The sequence below is a fragment of the Doryrhamphus excisus genome, chromosome 3, assembly GCF_030265055.1.
Source record: "Doryrhamphus excisus isolate RoL2022-K1 chromosome 3, RoL_Dexc_1.0, whole genome shotgun sequence".
Lineage (NCBI taxonomy): Eukaryota > Metazoa > Chordata > Actinopteri > Syngnathiformes > Syngnathidae > Doryrhamphus > Doryrhamphus excisus.
This window is the reverse complement of record NC_080468.1, coordinates 10,078,391-10,091,859: the sequence shown is the minus strand read 5'-3', so window position 1 is coordinate 10,091,859 and position 13,469 is coordinate 10,078,391.

Sequence of the window (13,469 nt, the reverse complement as noted above, 5' to 3'; positions counted from 1 at the left end):
CAGAGGTTTTTCCACTCCCCACTCCCCCCCCCCAAAGAAAAGGAAAACACCACTGGTCACCTCCACAAAGGCCTACAAATATCACTGGTGACTTTTTATCGCTCCCACCATTGTTGGGATCAGGTGTGCAGCTGCTGGTGTCATTCATACGTCCGATATAAACATTCTTCAGCATGGATGTTTAGATTTTATGAACCCTCAAGTGTTTATATCCTTACTCATGTGTCCCAAATGAACAAAAACTGCTGTTTTTTTCACATTTAAACAGTTTGGCCTACATATCAAATAAAGATATTTGGGGCAGTTTATCCAACAGAAAAACTAAATAAAATAGTAACACACACTTTTTTTGTATTTACTTCAATCATTTCAATCTAACAGCCCCCTTGCAGGAAAAAAAAAATGTATGCTTGGAATGGAAGAAAGTAGCAACAAATATCGGGGGTAGAAACAAAAGTATAAATTATTTTGTAGCTTTTCCATGATAGGCTAATTCATGAAATAGAGATGAAAATTATGTTTTAAAAATGAATATCTTCTGGTAAATTTCATTGAACAAATCCAAAATGTTATTTTTATTATATACTGTATTTTGTGTAAAATGTTATGTAAGTCATTATTATTTGCTATTATTATTTATTCCTAATTTGATTGGTATTTGTGTGTAATTGTGGTGAGGATTTTTAAAAATGACACTGTGAACAAGGCTGTATTTTCCTGAATTTCTCTAAATAATGCATGAATCCTGATTACGGGATCCATTCCGATGCACACAGAGGTCTGAATGCCATTTTAGTTTTTTTTAATATTTCTTAAAACGTGCTAAACTTGTAAGACACAATAGCTTAAAAAGGGCACCACGGATGCTTTGGGCCCGGTGTGTCAGTGAAGCAGCAACACACTGGAGACAACTTAACCTTTGACCTTAAGCCTCTTTGAAACGAGTAGACTACTTGACCGGAGGTGACAACAATCCAAGAGTCTGTGCGGCTTCCAAGCACTCGAATTGAAAGTGAAGGAAAGAGGACAAAGAAATGTTTCCAAAAGGAAAAAAGGCAGAGAATGCTTTGAATGACAATGTCTGAGTGGAATGTTAATTGTAGCCTGTAGGTTTGGATGGAATTGGAGAAATAACATAAAAATAGGGCGCCGATTCTCTCATATGAGATGGTTGTTATGTCCAGTACGGCATGAGTTCTACCACTGGTGTGCTATTAGTGGAAAAATAAATTATATTGCAAACATATCCACCGAATTTCATCACATGGTACAAGCCAATTAACTAAGTATAAGCCACATATTTAAACCACGATGGCAAACGATGATATAACAAATCGTGGCACTGGACTAGCAAAGCAAAAATGTTTCAACACTTGAAGAGCTTGCAACCAAAAGGCGTTAATCCAATTTTCACAAAGTTGCATGTTTTTCATGAGTTTAACAGACCTCTGTCATGTGTATCCAAATCACATATTTTGGTCTTGAAATCATTTTTAAAAATATGAAAAAAAGTGATATGAAATTTATGCTTTCAACCAAAAGGCGCTATTTCCATTTCAGATTTCAACCAAAAGGAGCTAAATCTCTTTCTTTATTCTTTATTCTGATTGGCCCAAGTTTCCCATCTATTGATACTCTGACCAATCAGAGAGAAGAATACAATTGGCACTGCACATACAGAAAGCCAGTATCAGTGCGCATCCTGTTTTGTTTGTGTACATTAAGTACACGTATGATAGTTACAGTATGTTATGCAATTCAGGAGAACACAAATTGTGTTTTTACAGTATTCTGTAACATGGAAGTTTTTTTTACGCCATAAAAGGCATGTCTCTACCTTGACACCTCCAACTTTCATGAGAAACATTATTTTACTTGTACTAAAAAACATACAATGTAAAGAGTTTGTAATGAGATGATTTTTGTCACTGTCACCTTCATTGTGCAGTCAAATATGAGCACTGCTTTTAATAATTTTTTTTATTAATTTAATTAATAATAATTATTTTGTATGGTATGTTGAGAATGGCTTCTGTGTTGTAATTATTTTATTAGCATAGCACATTAAAGCACCTTACATTCTTTTACAACAATGCCATTGAAGAAGTTAAAGGTGACTTCAAATTTATTTCAGCCAAAAGGCGCTAAATCCATCATTTCAGCCAAAAGGCGCTAAATCCGAAAAAAAAATTAATAAAAAAAATATATAAAATACATGGTGTGTGCAGGATTTTATAGCATGCATTTTTATGACCTACATTGATAGCTCTTTCATTTGCAATATAGACTTGATGACCAAATAGATTGATATGTGCGTAGTTAAAAATCATTGATTTTTTCGAAATCAGTCAAAATGGATTTAGCGCCTTTTGGTTGCAAGCTCTTCACTTTCTGAGGTGGGACTTGGCGTAAAATGTTCGAGAACCATTGCAACAAGGGCAAACCAAGTTATTTCAGTGCAACGGCACCTTATCAAGACTCACAATATTCACCACCTGCTGTGCTCATTGTGTCACTTTCTTACCTTTATAGGCATTTTAAATAGCTCCCTTCCACCACAGCCCCTCCTGTTTGTTCTATTGTTCGGATGCCAGCAGCTTCTTCAGGACCCCAACGGACACCACATGGACAACAGGACCGCTCCCAGCGTCGGTGACAACCTGTAAGAAAAAGAAGACGACAAGGAAAAAAAAAAAAAAAAAAAACTCAACACGGGCCACATGGGCGAGTTTGACTTTGAAAACGAGAGCCGCCTGTGAGCCACAAGCTCGTCGAAAGCAAAGGCGGGGGGTAATGTTTTGACAGCCCTCCAAGCCAAGGAAACGTCAGCGCTGACTACTTCAGCCAAGACCTGCTAGTGATTTTGCAAAAACCTGAGGTCCTTTTTTTTTTTTTCTTCCTTTTTCGCCCCGTTACATCTAACAATCAGAAATGTCACACGAGCCGGCCTGCTGGCAGGAGAAGACAGCTGCCTCTGATGATCGTAGGGAAGGGTGGAAACATGGAGAAGTGTGGGTCAATGGCAGGCCGGAATCTCCTCCCGCGAGGCCCAATCAGGATCAATAACACACACCACCACTGCAGGAAGAAGCGATACCTCACCAACATGGCTGTGTAGTGTTGCAGTTGTCCACATGTGTGGCTTAAAAAGTAGAACATGCAAAACTGGAGCAATCATTCTACTCGGGGTATTATTGAAAAGGGTTATTTCATTATGTTTGGACGCTAGTTGACTTCCAAGCTGGTCTAATTTCAAAGGGAAATTAACTGGGTAATAAAACTAAATAAAACTAAAATAAAGCAAAACTACTTGCTCTTTGAAGATGCTTTACAGAAAGGACCAAGCTGAATTTGACCTTATATTATATTATATTTCATTATGTTTGGACGCTAGTTGACTTCCAAGTTGGTTTAATTTCAAAGGGAAATTAACTGGGTAATAAAACTAAATAAAACTAAAATAAAGCAAAACTACTTGCTCTTTGAAGATGCTTTACAGAAAGGACCAAGCTGAATTTGACCTTATATTATATTATATTTCATTATGTTTGGACGCTAGTTGACTTCCAAGTTGGTTTAATTTCAAAGGGAAATTAACTGGGTAATAAAACTAAATAAAACTAAAATAAAGCAAAACTACTTGCTCTTTGAAGATGCTTTACAGAAGGGACCAAGCTGCATTTGACCTTATATTAAATTATATTATATTGTAGGCATTATTGCAATTAATAAGTATTGTGCTTCAGTATCGGTCATTTGTGTGTGTACTGTATTTGACATCTAATTGACTGTATTGCCCATATTAACCAAATGTTACATTTATGTTACATTTATGCTTCAATGGATGTCACCACATGTTTTCTCTTTGCCATCACTACTAAGAAAAAGCAAAATATACTTCAAAGAGTTCGAGTGCATAGGTGGAGTCATGAACGCTCGCGTTAACTGAGGCAAGTGAGATCTTTGGATGTTGTTGTGGGGTCTTTTGTGACCTCTTGCATGAGCTGTCTTTGCTCTCTTGGGGTCATTTTGGTCGGCCGGACACTCCTGGGAACTTTCACCACTGTTCCATGTTCTCATCATTTGTGGATACTGGCTCTTACTGTGGTTTGCTAGAGTTCCAAAGATTTAGAAATGGCTTTATAACCTTTTCTCAATGAGACTCAGTTATGTTTTAACAGGGGGGTTAATCACTTTTTCACACAGGGCTATGTAGGTTTGGATTTTTTCCCCCTTAATAATAAAATGTTAGATTTGAAAGATTTGCATTTTGTGTTCAGTTGTGTTGTCATTGACTAATAATTGAATTTGTTTGATTATCTGAAACATTTACTGTAAGTGTGACAAAAAACAATCAGGAATATATAGGTATATACTATATAGATGTAGCTTATTGTTATTTTATCATCTGCCAGGGTTTTGAAGCTAATGTTTCAATCATAGGGAGAAATAAATATATACATACTATATTTACTAATGCTCAGCCGCACACCAAATCCTCATTGAGTGAGCACTTGGCAGACGGGCGCCCTCTACAGGCGTATGATAGTACAACCCCAAACGCCAATCCCACCACATGATGCGGATGAAACCATGCAAGTTTTGCAAGGGGGACCTACAGGTTAATCATGAGGTAAAAAATAGAACTTACAACAGTAATTGCTCAAAAATAAAACACATTTAACTGTTAATATAATGTAATTTTTATTGTATTGTAGACCAAGACCCTGAAAAATACTATTTCACTTTGAAAGTGTGACAGTGAAAGTTGGTTTAGCCTTGCCTGGTTGTTGAGTGACGGTAGGAGATGATGACAATATTGCTAATATCGTTAATTTGTGTCAACAAAACATAGAAAAGACAAAATCAAAGCCACCAGGTGCACAAATTAGAAAGAAGAGGAGAAAGAAGAGGAGAAACGGGCGAAAGATAAAGGTATGGCCCTATACCATCACTTTATGTACACCATATTATGGAGTGAATGGTCAAATAAGCTAACGTTACTTGGTGCTTATAAGCTAACTGTTGTTTAGTTTTCATTGTGTAAATGTGGATTTAAGTCTTAATTTAAGGCGAGCTTGAGTTTGTGAAATAAGTACATTTCAGTCGTTGGGAAACGCTGGTTGAGGCCTGAGAAGTGTTGTACTTGAGGGATTTGTGCACTGCAAAACATTTTTCCCTTGAATGTGTGTTGAATATTTTTTTGCTTATTTTTCAAGTAAGCTTTTGTGGCAACATATAACTTGATACTTACATATTTACATTTGTGTTTATATTGTCAGGGCGTTATTCAAGCCAGAACCGCCACTGTTAAAATGTTTTGTCACTTTGCTCTATTCCAGTGTGTGTGATCGCTCTCTGTTAAAGTGTACAGTTTTGCAATGTTGTCAACATTCTGATGGTTGCTGAATACAGTTAAATAAATGAATAAAATTAATAAATACAATTAAAAAAAATATTTGCCATATTAAAAACAAAATTTGCCGTTGCAGTGTGCCCTCCCACCAACACTACACTCCTTCAAAAACAATCCCAGAGGAAATCCTGCATGATTATGATTGAGATCTTTTTTCTTTCACTTCTATAATAAATCAATTATTTGTAAAGCATTTAATATGGGTTTCTTATAGATTGTCCCTCCTATATGTCCCACCTCAAAGTGTTGCAGTTTTATATCACTGTAAACTTTAAAATTAAGACAAAAAAAATGCAATAACCTCCAGAGACTGGGTGACATTCCTTCACCATTACATGGTAACTGATCTTTGGAGAGTCGACATGCGGCTGCAGGCTTGTCTCAACCCCTCAATGACCCCATATGATCTAAATTTACAAAGTAGTGACGAAATGTGAACCGGAGTCTGCAGAATTAACTTCAATTGTGCAGCCGGCTTGTGTTTAAAAGAGAACACGCGCTTTTAATTAGTGCACACACAGGGGAGAGGACGCGTCATATTAGCAGCTCCACAAGACAGGAGGGCACAAATAAGGTTCATCAGGGAGAGGGTTGAATAAGCACAACACAGTATTACGGCCACACTAAACAAAAAAATAAAAAATCTGATATTTCGAGAAGTCGTGTTAAAGTCGTGAAATTTACAAGAAAAAGTTCTACTCTTACGAGAATAAAGCCGTACATGTATGAGAAAGAATATTACTAATTGAGTAATTAAATTACTAACTAATTCACTTATTGAGAAAAATTTGTAATATTATGAGAATAGTCATAAATAGTCAAAAATTACGAGAATAAAGTCAGAAATTTACAAGAAAAAAAAGTTGTAATGTAACGAAAATAAAGTCTTAAATTTAGAAAAATAATATAATAATATTGCAAGAATAAAGTTGTTGAATAAGGTATGTTTATAAAAAAGTTGTAATATTACAAACATTAAGTTGTTAATTTCCGAGAATAAGGTTGGAAATTTACAATAAATAAGTCGTACATTGTAATATAACGAGAATAAAGCAGTGAGTCTACAAGACTGTACAATTACAAGCTGTACAATTACCAGAATAGTTGTAAATATATGAGAATAAAGTTGGAAATTTGTGAGAAAAAAGTTGTAAATTCACAAGATAAAGTTGTAATATTATGACAATAAAATCGTAAATTCATGAAAAAAAGTTGTACATTTACAAGAAAAAATTGTAATATTACGAGAATAAAGTCAAAGATTTACGAGACTAAAGTCGTAAATTTACAAGAAAAAGTTGTAATATTACAAGCATGTCGTAAATTGATGAGAATAAAGTTGTAAATTTACAAGATAAAGTTGTAATATTATGACAATAAAATTGTAAATTCATGAAAAAAAGTCATAAATTTACAAGAAAAAGTTGTAATATTACGAGCATGTCGGAAATTTATGAGAATAAAGTTGTAAATTTGCGAGAAAAAAATGGTAAATTCACAAGATAAAGGTGTAATATTATGACAATAAAATTGTAAATTCATGAAAAAAAGTTGTACATTTACAAGAAAAAATTGTAATATTACGAGAATAAAGTCAAAGATTTACGAGACTAAAGTCGTAAAGTTACAAGAAAAAGTTGTAATATTATGAACATGTCGTAAATTTATGAGAATAAAATGGTAATATTAAGCGTCAGAGGGAAGGAAGGAAACCTTTGCCAGAAAAAGTAGCTAGAATTGTCTCTCGTTGCTGGCGAGGCAGTAAGTCGCCGAGAGGGTTCGGTATGTCACCAGATTTAGTAACAAAGTCTGCAATTTGCCAACAGCACGGCAGATAATGATACTTTTTATGTGTACATTTTTCAGGCTCACTGAATGATTTTGATTTATTCACAATAAAACACTAGACTCAAATGTTAGGCAAACAAAAACATATCAGCCAACACACTTTTGTGAAGAATTTAACAATTTCAATATCAAAAATAATTCACTTATTCCTATTTTATTAAGTAAATTTATAGTGTAAAATACAAAACTACTATTGGTTGTTGGATTTGGTAAACAATATATCTACTCATACATCTTCTACTTCCAAGGTTGGGTTGCAGGGCCGGCAGTTTAAGCAGGGAAGCCGATGCAGACTTCCCTCCCCCTGGCTACTTCGTCTACAATGTGTCCTGGGTCTTCCCTGAGGCCTCCTACCAGTCGAACAGGCCTTGAACACCTCCCCAGGGAGGCGTCCGGAAGGCATCCACCTCATCTGGCTCCTGTCAATGTGGAGGAGCAGCGAGTTTCTCCCTGGTAATAGTGCTTCTCACCTTATCTCCAAGAGAGAACTCAGCCACTCTATGGTGAAAACTCATTTTGGGTGCTTGTATCTGCAATCTTGTCCATTGGGTCACTAACCCAAAGCTCATAACCACAGGTGAGTGTAGGAACGGAGATAAATTAAACAGTATATAAGTACAGTAAACAATTGTTTATTGTGGTTAATTGCTTCCAGACCCAACAGTCAGTTTCTGTGAAGTAGGATTCCTTATATATTAGAGCCCTCTTGACTTAATATAACACCCCTATAGTTTTACACTCATATTACCCAATTTAGTAAACATAATAAATAAATAAATAGGCGTTTACACTTTTTGCCACTGCATTGTCACGCAGTCACAGTGGCAATACATGTCTTATATATGTATTTTACCTCATTTTGACATTTCTATACTTGAAAGTTTAGGCCAAAAAAAAAACGTAAAATTTGATTCAATATGCATTTTTTTAAAACTAATATAGCTTTGAAAACCACGAGTGAATTTGGGAATTTGAAGCCCAGAGTGAACAAAAACCACAAATAAACATGAAAGAGAACTCAAAATATAAATATCATCATGCTGTTATTGATCCCAAACCGATACTCCCCTGCTATCGATTATATTCATATGTGGTGTGCCGCACTTCATCTGCCAGGAAGCAAATAGTTGCAGAAAGCGTCTATGCCGTACAATTCCCAATTCAAGTCAGACTGCGGTCAGCGTGCGACGACTAATGGTAACAATGCAATTTGGACAGAACCTTTGAATGAAGTCACTGAAGAACTGCGGGAGAGAACGCATCCAATTATGAGTGAAAACATGTTGTTCACTAGAATACTGTGCACGTTGTTTCGTGTACTTACATCTTGGAAAGCTTGTGTGGTGTTGGCAGCCCCGTTCATGTTCACTTGAGCTTTGAAGTGTGCGAGCACTGTTGGGAAAGGTGAAGAAAAAATACTGTTGATCAAACGTTTTCCAAGCGCCGTTGCAGGGGGCCACGAAGATGTTTTTAATATAGTTTAATGTTTTTTGTAAAATGTCAATTAATCATATTTTGTCCAGAGGTAACGCAGATTGAACCACATTTAGCAGAGATGAGGATGCTGAAGTTCTCAGTGGGAGTGACCCGGATGGATAGGATCAGGAACAACTACATCAGAGTGACATTACATGTTAGAAGCCTTGTAGATAAAGTCAGAGAGGCCAGACTGAGATGGTTGGGATGTCCAGAGGAGAGATAGTGAATATATTGATAGAAAGAAGACCAAAGAGGAGGTTTATGGATGTAGTGAAGGACGACATGAGGGTAGTTGGTGTTAGAGAGACAGATTCAGAAGACAGGGTTGGATGGAGGAGATTGATTTGCTGTGGCGACCCCTGAAGGGTAAAGCCGTAAAAGAGAAAGAATAAATTGGCATATTAAACTTGATCACAAACGTTCAGCAAATACAAAATGTGTGCGAGTGAGACCTCTCACACTGACACAGTGTCAGTTCAAAATAAGATTTGTTTATTATGATACTGTTTTTAAATTTGTGAGTAGAAAATTCATTCAGAAATTATTATGAAAATCAGCGGAAGTTAGGATACTCTTATGCCAAGGTACCACTGAATATGACAATAAAAACAATACCTTCACTTTCTCTGGCAGGCGATGTAATCCGTGATAACTCAAACACAGCGACAGTAGATACAAATAACGTTTGTCTTGCTACAAGAGCCATCTGCCAAGGCTTTGACGCTAACTTTTCAATCAAAATACTCTTCTTTCTCCATATTGTTAACCCGTTGACTTTGACAGACCCCAAAATAAGTTATATGCAATAATTTAAAAACAGAGCTTTGTGTTATTATTAGATATTCTACTACTAAACGCACTTAAAAGTGGTTAGCATGTTGGTCACACAGTCATCGGGAAGACCTTGGTCCGAATCTCCGCTTGTGGAGTTTGCATGGTCTCCCTGTGTGTGGGGTTTCTCAGTTATTTTTATTTTCACATTTATTTTATTTTATTATTTTTCTAATTTTTCCTTTTCTTGGGTTTAATTTCATAAAAAATATATTATTTAAAAAAAAAACACTGGACACATTGATGGTGAATAGAAAATGAATTATGCAAAGTTTAACCATGAAATAATCAAATGATAATCTTCATAGATCTAGATTTATATAGATTTAGTTATACTTTATGCCATGGCAAAAACATGCACTTTACTGGTGTTGCTGTATTTAATTATTCTATTGTTATTAGTGTTGGCCAGGCAGGCAGGCTATTGTAGATGATGTATTGCTGACACCTAGTGGTGACAAGTGGTGACCACAAGGTTGATTTGCTACATGAATTGCATTTTACTGCCATTTTACTTTTGATTGAAAGTTTGCACATTGTATTTGACAGCTGTAGGTCAAAGATAAAACAATGCATGGATAAATAATACTTTTCAGAACATATATTCTAGATCATCTTTGTAAAACTACTGAACATGGTTTATGAAACATTTTACAGGAAAGTACAGGATTTTAGCTGGTGGCAGGACTTTTTCATTCAATCATTTTCATGATTAAATACTAAATAGTAATAACGTGTCTTGATAGTGTATATGCAGTGTAATGTAGCCACTCTACGATTTATGAGGAATTATCGAAAAGCCCAAGTTCCTCTCCTGTAGGTCATTGTTACAAAATAAATAATATTTGAAGTAGCGACCTGTGAGATTACCTGATGAGTTGTTACGACCTGAAAGATTTAACACAGAAAACAGAACTGTTATTTTTTTTTTTTTACCCTTCAGGCAATTACGCTGTAAGTTGTGTTTCATAATTGTTAGAAAAACTCTGACATGTGGTGGAATGACAAAGGAAATCACAGTGCGGTTATATTCAGACTTTTTAAAGCATATTTGGCACGTTGCTACATCGAATGTGTACAGGTGTCGGAGATTACCTGGTGAGCTGGCGGTGCCTACAAGATTTACAAATGAAGACATAAATCCATGTTACTTTTTAAAATTGGAATGGTAATACAAAGGTATAGAATGTATAGAGGTGTTGAGACTACCTTGTGAGCTGGTCATGCCTTCAAGATTTACAAATGAAGACATAAATCCATGTTTTTTTTTTTAATTGGAATGGTAATACAAAGGTATAGAATGTGTAGAGGTGTTGAGATTACCTGGTGAGTTGGTCGTGGCTTCAAGATTTACAAATGAAGACATACGTAAATCCATGTTACTTTTTTAATTTGCGTGGATAAAACACACTACTTTAAGTCTGTTTTGGTCATTTAAAACTCAAGTAGAGGTTGAGATTACCTGGTGAGATGCTCGTGCCTACAAGATTTACACACAAAGACATAAATCCATGTTTTTTTTTTAAATTGGAATGGTAATACAAAGGTATAGAATGTGTAGAGGTGTTGAGACTACCTTGTGAGCCTGTCATGCCTTCAAGATTTACAAATGAAGACATAAATCCATGTTTTTTTTTTAAATTGGAATGGTAATACAAAGGTATAGAATGTGTAGATGTGTTGAGATTACCTGGTGAGATGGTCGCGCCTAAAAGATTTACAAATGAAGACATAAATTCATGTTACTTTTTAAAATTGGAATGACAATACAAAGGTATAGAATGTATAGAGGTGTTGAGATTACCCTGTGAGCTGGTCGTGTCTAAAAGATTTACAAATGAAGACATAAATCCATGTTACTTTTTTAATTCGAGTTGATAAAATACATTCGTTCAAGTCTGTTATGGTCATTGTTGAGATTACCTGGGGAGCTAGTCGTGCCTAAAAAATTTACAAATGAAGACATAAATCCATGTTACTTGGAATGGTAATACAAAGGTATAGAATGTGTAGAGGTGTTGAGATTACCTGGTGAGGTGTTCGCGCCTAAAAGATTTACAAATGAAGACATAAATCCATGTTACTTTTTATTTTGAGTGGATAAAACACACTACTTCAAGTCTGTTTTGGTCATTTAAAACTCAAGTAGAGGTGTTGAGATTACCTGTTGAGATGGTCGTGCCTACAAGATTTACAAATGAAGATATAAATCCATGTTACTTTTTTAATATGAGTGGAATGCCTAAATGCCTAAATCTGTTTCTTGTAAATTTGAACGAGTGAAACACGTTAGTTCATGTCTGTTTTGGTCAGACCGTTTTTGGAAATCCAAGGAAAAACAGCTGGAATAGGTGCAGATTCTAGAAAGATTTCTATGCGGGTTATTGTGTGTAGCTGCTCTATCGGAGTCCACAACACGAGCAGAACAAGCATAATAGGTCCTCTTTAATAACAAAAGGTGCCCTCTGCAGGAGGGGAAATGTGCAAATGATAACAAAATACAAAAAGAGTCCACAGGTAAGGAAGGAACAAAACAGGTCAGCAGAAAAAATACTCACACACAATAACTTTCAGTGAAACAGAGCTGATATGGAAAAACTAAGCTAAATACCACAAGGTAAAAAAAGGATAAAGAATGAGCGAGGTAAAATGACAAAGCGCTGGTGGAAGACCAAGCGGGATACGGTAACAACTAGCATGGAAAACGAAAGCCAGTACACAGCAAGCATACTACACCAGTAGGCCGGGCAGGGTGGAAACCGTGAGGTATGGTCTGGCAACGACCAACTGGCAACATGTGTGTGCTGACGGCTCTGCCCCTGCCGCTACAGCGGCGTGCTGCAACACAAGAAAAAAAACAATGACAAAAACACTGACATGGACGCTTCAGCAAATTGTGTAGTTAACTGCAATAATATGTCCATGTGTAATCGCTAGATTTGGACATTTTGAAGCATATTGGCAAAGAATGTTGAGTAAATGTAGTTGGTTACTTGATTCACTGTATGAGCTCATTTTCATCAAGAGCTAGTGTAAAATGGGTTAGCTTACTTTAGCGGAGCATAATAATGTATGAGAATATTTGATTGTCTGTTGTAAAACCTTGTTACAAAGATAAATATACACCGTGTGAAGTACAGGTGTTGGAGATTACCTGGGGTTGCGAGGATGCCTAAATCTTACTTTTAAATTTGAACGAACTAAAATTTGAACTAAAGTGAAAACACATTAGTTCAAGTCTGTTTTGTTCATTCAAAAAAAAAAAGAGACATGAACACTTAAGCAAATGTGTGGTTAGTTGCAAGAATATGTCCAAGTGCTATTACGGCATTTAGACATCTTAAAGCATACAGTATTGGTAGAGACTGTTAAGTAAATGTAGTTGGTTACTTGGAAATATTGTCTATTGTGTGTGTGTGTGTATATATATATATATATATATATATATATATATATATATATATATATATATATATATATATATATATATATATATATATATATATATATATATATATATATATATATATATATATATATATATATATATATATATATACTAACCAATGCATTGCCTATCCCAGCTGACTTTGTTGCTTTAATATCTTTAGAATGCACAGAAAAATTGTTACTTTGGGTGGAAACTTTCTGTTTGTTATCCATATGAAAATTGGAATGGATTGCATTTTCACCTAAAACTATCATGTGGAGGAAGGCTGGCTTCATTGTTCTTTCACTGTTCAGTACAGATCAGTGATGGAGGCTACTAGCTAGGAACTATTAAAATAATAATTCAGACAGTTAAAATTATTACTGTTTCACTTGCCTGCATCATTGCACTTTCCTCCAAAAAATGTTAGAAACTATAATACATAACTAATATACACACAGCAGT